This window comes from Rhinopithecus bieti, unplaced genomic scaffold, assembly GCF_001698545.2.
Source record: "Rhinopithecus bieti isolate Rb0 unplaced genomic scaffold, ASM169854v2 scaffold_3067, whole genome shotgun sequence".
NCBI classification, from domain to species: Eukaryota; Metazoa; Chordata; class Mammalia; order Primates; family Cercopithecidae; genus Rhinopithecus; species Rhinopithecus bieti.
This window is the reverse complement of record NW_016804208.1, coordinates 734,219-744,649: the sequence shown is the minus strand read 5'-3', so window position 1 is coordinate 744,649 and position 10,431 is coordinate 734,219.

Here is a 10,431-nt window from a genome sequence, read left to right as displayed (position 1 = left end):
CCCCGCCCCACCCCACCCCGGCCGGCCTGGACGCGCGGGAAGCGCGGCTCTTCGCTTCCGCCTGGCGGCGGGAAGGAAACCGAAAGGAGGAGCCGGGGGCGGGCGCGCCGCGATGCATATTCATCAGGGCGCCCGGGGCCGGGGAGGCGGGAGCGGGCCCGAGTGGGTGTGGCGGCCTGCGCCGCGCGGCGCCCCTCGCGAGCGTGGAGGGGTGCGTGGGTAGTCGTGGGGGTCTGGTCTTTGCGCGGCCGCGTGGGGCCGGAGAGTGGCGAGGGCGTGACCGTCTCGGGGGCTGCTGCCCGGACTCCTGGCGCCTTTGTGCTACCCGACTGTGTGTCTGCGGCGCGCCGCGGGCGTGGGGCCCCTCGCGGGCCTTCTGGAGCTGGAACCCGGCCGAAAACGCCGCGCAAAGACTCTAAAACAACAATAGTGATAAAAAGTAAGGAATTGCTGTTATTTCCTCACTTCCCGCCACGTTGCTGGCTTTAACTTAGCCAGGCCACTTTTGTTTCCGTGTAAGAGGACTCCCGAAATATTCCTGGCTGCGCAGCGTTATCATTAAAGCAAAAAGACCAAAAAGAGCGCACTTTGACTTATAGGTAGTCACGCGAATATCAAAAAAATAGATCAGTCATTTAGAAGTGGGTGAAACAACCAACACCAAAGAGATACACAACCCCGGAGTTCCCAGAAGTAAACACTCTAGAGATTGGATAGTGAGTTAATGTTCATAAAGAAAGCAGTTTTGATCAGCATTTTGGAAACTTAAATATATGTGGGGGGATTTTTTTTTCTTAGTTTTTGAGTAATCCAATTCTTTTCATGTTAAGTATCTGTAGTTATGTGGGGAAATAATGTTTAACAGTTGAAGTTGTTATGCAAGAATTAAAAGTAAAAATATAACACTAGCCCTAACATTTACTTAGTAGTAACCCACATACCTTTAGAAAAGACTTTATTACAGTGATCCTAATTATGTAATTGCACAACAGACAATAGCTTCAGATATTCTCTAAAACCCTGTTGAATTATGTGATTACCAGTGAGACTAGAATAGCTACCGATGAATTATTCTTATCTCTCTACTAAATGTGAGCACGTCAGTATTTTAATCCCGATTATGTTTACCCTCAAAGTCTTAGAGAACTTAAACAACATAGTTCAGGTTCATACCTCCTACGACACACAGTATTTTAAAAAAAGACATGGCCTCATTACAAAAAAAAAGTTTTTTTCCCCTTATATATATACACACATCGTGCGTATGTTTGCCAGTGTATGAATAATATACATAGCTATTTTCAGTGATAATAAGGGCAAAACTAAAAGTGAGATTGACCCAATTAGACCTTAGAAAATGCCCAACTTTAAAATCATTTGTTTAACTGCAAGTTTAACAGTTCCCAATTTCCTTTCCAAAAAAATTAGCACAGTATATATCTATGTAGCTATACAGCTTGGAGAAGGGGAATGAATGGACTGGGAGGGAGGGGATACACACATGTATCTATCTCTATACTCAGCTATAACTTCCGAAGGAAAATTAATTTTAATGTCTATCTTGCTCCAAGTTATTTTAACTACTCAGCTAGTATATCTATAACCCAGTCTCCCCACTCAGGTCAAGTGGGTGACAAACAGATCTGTTTTCATTCTAGGATTTCCAAATAGTTTCATGGTCAAGTAAATCACATTTAGTACTGAGGAAACAAATATAAAATATAAAGATTCAATGCAGCTAAATAAAAAATTTAGAGTGAGAGGATAACACTTGACCAACAGAAGAATGATGGATATAGAAATAAGTAACACTTACATGGGCAGTGTTACCAAATACTAAAACTTTTATGTAAGTGTACAACAGAGAGTCTTCTCTGTTATTATTTGAAGTCCGCAGCAGAATTACCAATCCATCCCAACATCATTTCATGCAAAGGAGAAAGGACATTATGGAGAGAATCTAGATTTGTTTAGGAAGTATTTTGAGACACAAAATAGGAAAAGGAACAGGGAAAGAAAGAGAAAAGTATTCCATTCTCATGATGACTTGGAGGAATCTAGAGTTTGTGTCACCTGTCAGAGAATTTCTATCTAAGCATATTATTTATTCATAAAATGTACCATTGTGTGTCATGTTCAGGCTTTCATAGATTATCTTTTTTTCTTTGCATGTCATTTGTTTCTTTTGACATGCGAAGCTTATAATAATACTTATTCCTATATCTGTAATTCTTCTGTTGGTCAAATATGTACACTTACCATCATTAGATGATACCTAAGGTGTATAAAATAAGGAGACTGATTTTCAAGCATGTCTTATAGAAATTGATCTTGCTAATTTTAGTCACCTCAACGTGTTGTTGCTTCTAAATTTTTTAATTGGTAAATAGTTATGGTCTTTTCGTCTACGTCGCCTGATTTTCTGGTTTTCATATTTTGCAGTGTAAATAAATATGCAAAAAATGAGAAGTGTTCTAAAATAGATGCTCCTTTTAAATGAAAATTATCTTGGTCGAAAGCATTTCTAAGAATATAACTAAGGTCCAGTATCTTTTATATTAATCTTTTGTTATAAATTATAACTAATTATTCATTTTTTTAAAATAAGTACTGTCCAACACTAGTTAAGCATTTTGGGCCTCTGGCACTGAAGTGATTCCAATGTTTTAAATGTCATTTTTTTCTGCTTTAAGTTGCAGGCACAATTCATTCCATGGAACTTACCAGAAGCTTCACAAGTACACTTGCACTTAAGATTTTCTGGTTCTTCCTAAAGCCAATTAACTAGTAATGCAGTTTCTGTATGTTTTCTTCAAATTAAGAATTTTAAAATGTACTAGCAACATCTGTGTGTATTTATCTTTGAGAATAATCACTATATAATTATTTCTAAAAGGCCTGCATTATTACAATGCTTTATGTCATAATTGAAGTAATTCTTCTACCCCATCTAAACCAGTAATTTTCAGTCATTACCCCAAAGGTGTTTATTTTGTCTTACTTTTCTATTTCTCAAAATATAGAAAGTGTGTTTTAATTTCTATGATTTTTATATTATTAAAGTGTACACACTGATTTATTAGATTTTTATATTTAATCCATTATTATACCAGAATTTGTGCAAATTTAATGTATGTAATAAGGATAGTGGCATATTTAGGATGCAATACTAAATAAAACATATACTGTCTTTTAAAATAATTGGATGATATTGAAAAATAATATTTTTAGAATNACTAGCCCTAACATTTACTTAGTAGTAACCCACATACCTTTAGAAAAGACTTTATTACAGTGATCCTAATTATGTAATTGCACAACAGACAATAGCTTCAGATATTCTCTAAAAACCCTGTTGAATTATGTGATTACCAGTGAGACTAGAATAGCTACCGATGAATTATTCTTATCTCTCTACTAAATGTGAGCACGTCAGTATTTTAATCCCGATTATGTTTACCCTCAAAGTCTTAGAGAACTTAAACAACATAGTTCAGGTTCATACCTCCTACGACACACAGTATTTTTAAAAAAAGACATGGCCTCATTACAAAAAAAAAGTTTTTTTCCCCTTATATATATACACACATCGTGCGTATGTTTGCCAGTGTATGAATAATATACATAGCTATTTTCAGTGATAATAAGGGCAAAACTAAAAGTGAGATTGACCCAATTAGACCTTAGAAAATGCCCAACTTTAAAATCATTTGTTTAACTGCAAGTTTAACAGTTCCCAATTTCCTTTCCAAAAAAATTAGCACAGTATATATCTATGTAGCTATACAGCTTGGAGAAGGGGAATGAATGGACTGGGAGGGAGGGGATACACACATGTATCTATCTCTATACTCAGCTATAACTTCCGAAGGAAAATTAATTTTTAATGTCTATCTTGCTCCAAGTTATTTTAACTACTCAGCTAGTATATCTATAACCCAGTCTCCCCACTCAGGTCAAGTGGGTGACAAACAGATCTGTTTTCATTCTAGGATTTCCAAATAGTTTCATGGTCAAGTAAATCACATTTAGTACTGAGGAAACAAATATAAAATATAAAGATTCAATGCAGCTAAATAAAAAATTTAGAGTGAGAGGATAACACTTGACCAACAGAAGAATGATGGATATAGAAATAAGTAACACTTACATGGGCAGTGTTACCAAATACTAAAACTTTTATGTAAGTGTACAACAGAGAGTCTTCTCTGTTATTATTTGAAGTCCGCAGCAGAATTACCAATCCATCCCAACATCATTTCATGCAAAGGAGAAAGGACATTATGGAGAGAATCTAGATTTGTTTAGGAAGTATTTTGAGACACAAAATAGGAAAAGGAACAGGGAAAGAAAGAGAAAAGTATTCCATTCTCATGATGACTTGGAGGAATCTAGAGTTTGTGTCACCTGTCAGAGAATTTCTATCTAAGCATATTATTTATTCATAAAATGTACCATTGTGTGTCATGTTCAGGCTTTCATAGATTATCTTTTTTTCTTTGCATGTCATTTGTTTCTTTTGACATGCGAAGCTTATAATAATACTTATTCCTATATCTGTAATTCTTCTGTTGGTCAAATATGTACACTTACCATCATTAGATGATACCTAAGGTGTATAAAATAAGGAGACTGATTTTCAAGCATGTCTTATAGAAATTGATCTTGCTAATTTTTAGTCACCTCAACGTGTTGTTGCTTCTAAATTTTTTAATTGGTAAATAGTTATGGTCTTTTCGTCTACGTCGCCTGATTTTCTGGTTTTCATATTTTGCAGTGTAAATAAATATGCAAAAAATGAGAAGTGTTCTAAAATAGATGCTCCTTTTTAAATGAAAATTATCTTGGTCGAAAGCATTTCTAAGAATATAACTAAGGTCCAGTATCTTTTTATATTAATCTTTTGTTATAAATTATAACTAATTATTCATTTTTTTAAAATAAGTACTGTCCAACACTAGTTAAGCATTTTGGGCCTCTGGCACTGAAGTGATTCCAATGTTTTTAAATGTCATTTTTTTCTGCTTTAAGTTGCAGGCACAATTCATTCCATGGAACTTACCAGAAGCTTCACAAGTACACTTGCACTTAAGATTTTTCTGGTTCTTCCTAAAGCCAATTAACTAGTAATGCAGTTTCTGTATGTTTTCTTCAAATTAAGAATTTTAAAAATGTACTAGCAACATCTGTGTGTATTTATCTTTGAGAATAATCACTATATAATTATTTCTAAAAGGCCTGCATTATTACAATGCTTTATGTCATAATTGAAGTAATTCTTCTACCCCATCTAAACCAGTAATTTTCAGTCATTACCCCAAAGGTGTTTATTTTGTCTTACTTTTCTATTTCTCAAAAATATAGAAAGTGTGTTTTAATTTCTATGATTTTTATATTATTAAAGTGTACACACTGATTTATTAGATTTTTATATTTAATCCATTATTATACCAGAATTTGTGCAAATTTAATGTATGTAATAAGGATAGTGGCATATTTAGGATGCAATACTAAATAAAACATATACTGTCTTTTAAAATAATTGGATGATATTGAAAAATAATATTTTTAGAATTTAAAAAATACATGTTTTTGAATATGAACATATAAACACTTCTTTTAAAACAATTGGATAACTATTTTTAGAATTTAAAAATGAATATTGTATTCTTTAACATAAATTTGGAAAGATTCATATTTCTTATTGCCTCCAATAGTTTTAAATATTTCCTAATTATATAAAAATAGGGAAGCTTAAATTAGGACATTTATAAAGTGCCAAATGTTGATGTTTTGTCAGATTTCAATAGATGAGAGCTGTCCCTGCACTACTTTCATTAAGGAGAGGAGAGTGCATGTCTAGTGTATTGTCCTGTAAGAGGAAAACCCAGGCATAAATAACAAATCATGGTAATAATTTGTATTTTTCATTGGTTATAATAGTCTTTCACTGTAAATCCTTATGCTTCTTCTTTAGATATTGATGGTAACAACAAATGCAATATAATTCCTACAAGACATAGTCGCCCATCATAAAAAATTATGTTTGTGGAAAAGACTTCAAGAAATTACAAGATGGGCATCTGCAGTGGAGTTGAAACACCACACTGCCCAGGACAGACACACTGGGTCATTTTCTAACCATTGAGAGTGTGGGTACAAAAATAAATATACACATGCAGTGTTCCTTCTTTCACTAACTACATGCTGCACCTGTGCACACACAGATCTGATGACATCTGCTAACATAATAAATCTCAAGTGGTTTGTGGTGTCATCAAAAACCTGAGATGGTGGTATGGCTCATAGCCTTACCAACCCCAGGCTATGGCCTTGTTAAATTTCACAGGCTAAATAGAGACAGACCCAGACTTATTCCATGCACCAACCAGAGGTTTTCAAGAGCAGGTTAAAGTGGTTTACAGGAAAAAAAAAAAAAAAGCCTGCAGTTATGACTCAATGTGTGAAAAATCTCCTCTCTGATTCAACAGTGGTAAATCCAGGATGCCTTCTAGCTTCAAAAAATAATGTTTATTGCAATTGTTATGAATTCTCAATTTGAAGTATCAACCATTTCTTAGCCTACTTATGTTTTAAGACTTATAAAATACTATGAGCAATTAATCTTCCTATCTTGCTTACTCACACTTTTGTGTAACTTTAGAATTTCAACCATCAAAATGCCCTTAAAAAGAAAACAATAAATTGGAATCAGTTTCAGCTATAATGATTAAATTGAGCATAAAAAAGCAAGTGTTTTCTGAAAAAATCTTCAGGATATTTTATGCCATATGTAAGGTTTCTGAAACAACAGAATTACTAAGGTATTTTTTTAACCATTTTCAAAAAACAGAGGCATCTGGCAATCCAGAAATTAGTGAGGCAACAGGATGCACGAAAGCGCTAGACAGTCTACTGATCCTTCAGTATAGTCCTGGCAAAAGACCATCCTGCCTTTTGCTCAGTGGGTCCACGTTCAAAAGAAAGTCAATGTTAATTCTCCTGGATTCAAATCCTGTGGCCAAATGTCCCCAGTGTCACAGATTCCTGTTGGCATGTCTAGAACATGTTGATATCATTTCAAGTTGCCTGTTACTTAAAGAAGATCAATAACTATATTTTTGTGTCTGTATTCCATAAGTAAGAAATTGTAGGTACAGCCCAGGGAGTAGAAGAGGAATTCATTCCTACTACAAACACACATTGCATGTTTAGCATGGGTCTGGACCTTGGGCTGGGTGCTGCCATAAAGGATAGATAGGTTTTTGAGGATCTCTGCATTCGTGATATGAAGGCTTTCTCCTTTGTGCTAATATTTTCCTCCAAATTTGTTTAGAAAAGAGTAGCCTTCCCATGGGGTGTTTTGAAAACCTTCAAATAAACACTAAATAACAACCTGTGGTTTTCTGCTCACTGTGCAGGCAGCTGATGTGGGCTTGTAGAATGAAAATAGTGTTAATACAGAAACCAAAGAAAAATGTAATTAAGGGTGATAAGTCAGCTGCCCTTCCCGTCCCACTTCATCCACTAAAACAAAATAAACCAAACAAAACCCTCCTATAATATATTCAAAAGCCAAACTAACAAAGTTGGGAAAATTTTGATGCCATTATGGTTCATGATGTGAGAAATATTTTGTAAACAGAAGAAGAGAGGAAGGAGCAGTGGTAGATGGAAAAATTCAGGCACATAGAATTTACCTAGCATGCAACCAGTACTGCCTTCTTTTACCAACTTTTTGTTCAGGATGATTGAGAAGCAAATACAGAGGTCAGAATAGAAATACAAGTTTCAAGAACACACCTAAAGTTACTGCCTCTCCCTTTTTTTCTTCATATCTGGCACCATCTGAATTTCTCCCCACCTTTTTTCTTCTTTTATGATAAGGTCTTGCTCTGTCACCCAGCCTGGAGTGCAGTGGTGCTATCAGGGCTCATTATATCCTTGACCTCCAGACCCAAGGGATCCTCCCACCTCAGCCTCCTGAGTAACTGGGACCACAGGTGTGCACCACCATGCCTGGCTAATTTTTTATCCTTTTTTGTAGAGATGGGATGTCACCCTTTTGCCTAGTCTGGTTTCAAACTCCTGGGCTCAAGTGATCTTCCTGTCTCAGTCTCCCAAAGTGCTAGGATTATAGGTGTGAGCCATGGCATGGAGCCCTGAGCTGCCCTCAACGTATATATATATATATTTTTACCATTATCTTTAATTTTTTTTGGTTATGTGAACAATAGTAGAGGTACTTTAAATGAACAATTAGCAAGATAAAAAAGATATCCACCCACAGTCCCATCACCTAAAAAATTTGTTTCATGTGCATATATTTTGATCTCCTATCTGCTTATATATTATATATATATGATTGCATAGTTATAATCTTAAAATGAATATAATTTCATTTTAAAATTTTTCCACTTAATTTTCTATTTGCATTGTTGATATTAGTGAATGGTCACAAAATTGTGAAATTAGTGACAAATGGTCATAGAATTGTAAAGTTGTTAAAACTAAAAGAGACTTTTGAGACCTGCAGATAAGAGATTAAGAAACGAAAGTGGAACCATCTTTTGTTTTTTCCCTTGTAAATTTGTAATGTTGATATTGACTGTTAACATTTAAAATTTGGTATATTTTGTTGAAAAATCTAGATGTTTTGCTTTTTTTGAACAAGTGGAAGGTGAGACTTTTTGGGCAAGTGTTGCGCACATAACACCAATAGTTTGGAGTGGAGTAGCAACTGCCCCCTTCAGCTGGGGCTTGGTCTCCACAGTCCCCTTTTGCCCCTTCTTGTATCATACTGGCCTGCTTTCCTCACTTAGATTTCTGACTTGCTTTCTATACCCCTAAGTGTACAGTTCTTGATCTAGATCAAATGCTTTTCTTATAGATGAAAAACAAAGTTCAGAGAGGTAAAGTGACTTATTTATGACTGCTAAGCTAGTTAGTTGCAATGCTAGCATCCTAAAAGACACCGCCTGACTCGAAACAAGCTCTCTTTGTATTAATGTTTTTTTCAGAGCATGTGGGGAAGGGGCTTCTGTGTGCCAGTATGCTCAGCGTCACCATAACTACTGTGACCACAAACTCCTTTATAGACTGAAACGTCCCAGGATAGCCACTCATCACCTTTTATGCTCCAGGTCATAATTAACATTTGATGTCCACATGCCAAACGCCTGACCCCCCTGCAAATCCTGGGCCCACTGACAGTGACTCCTGGTCTTTCTCTTTTTCGTTTTCTTTTCTTTCTTTTTTTTTTTTTTTTTTTTTTTGAGATGAAGGCTGGAGTATAGTGGCGCGATCTCGGCTTACTGCAGCCTCTGCCTCTTGGGTTCAAGCAATTCTTCTACCTTAACCCCCCGAGTAGCTGGGACTACAAGTACGCACCACCACGCCTGGCCAATTTTTGTATTTTTAGTAGAGACAGAGTTTCACCATATTGGCCAGGCTAGTCTCGAACTCCTGACCTCGTGATCTGCCCGCCTTGGCCTACCAAAGTGCTGGGATTATAGGCATGAGCCACCACGCCCAGCCGTCTTTCTCTTATTACCCAGTAACAGGTCAGGCGCAGTGGCTCACGCATGTAATCCCAGCACTTTGGGAGGCCAAAGTGGGCGGATCACAAGGGCAGGAGATCAAGACCATCCTGGCTAACATGATAAAACCCCATCTCTACAAAAAATACAAAAAATTAGCTGGGCGTGGGTCGTGGCATGGGCCTGTAGTCCCAGCTACTCGGGAAGCTGAGGCAGGAGAATCACTTGAACCCGGGAGGGGGAGGTTGAAGTAAGCCGAGATTGCACCACTGTGCTCCAGCCTGGGCAACAGAGCAAGACTCTGTCTCAGAAAACAAAACAAACAAACAAAAAAAGAAACAAAACAAAATTAAAATAAAAAACAGTAACAGAATGCAAGTGAGGGAGGATGATCACTTTATGGGGATAACATCAAATCTGCTCTAATTGATAAAGGAAGTACCTAACTAAAAAGTTAAATACTTTATAATATTCTTATCTGACATACCTCAAAGAAATGTGATCATGTGCTAATACCCTAGTAGATAACCATCATCCTAAAAAATATAAAAATTCCATCTCTGTACAGAGACCATATTTTCCAATCACTAAATCAGAACACATGGTGCAACCAAGAACTGTTTTTAAAAATGATTTTAAGATTTTGAAAAGTTTTACAAAAAGTTGTTTTAAAGGAATAGTTTTTAACTATGTTTTAATAAATCCATTCTATGAAAATAACAAATGTATACCATGTACAAATGATGATCCACGTCTGTTGTACAATTCTTAGAAATTTGCCTAGAAAATGGGATTTGGTGACAATCACTCTTATTTTATCATCATAAACATCCTGTGTAGTTTGTACTTGCAATGCTTTTTTTTTTTTTTTTTTTTTTTTTTTTTTTTTTTT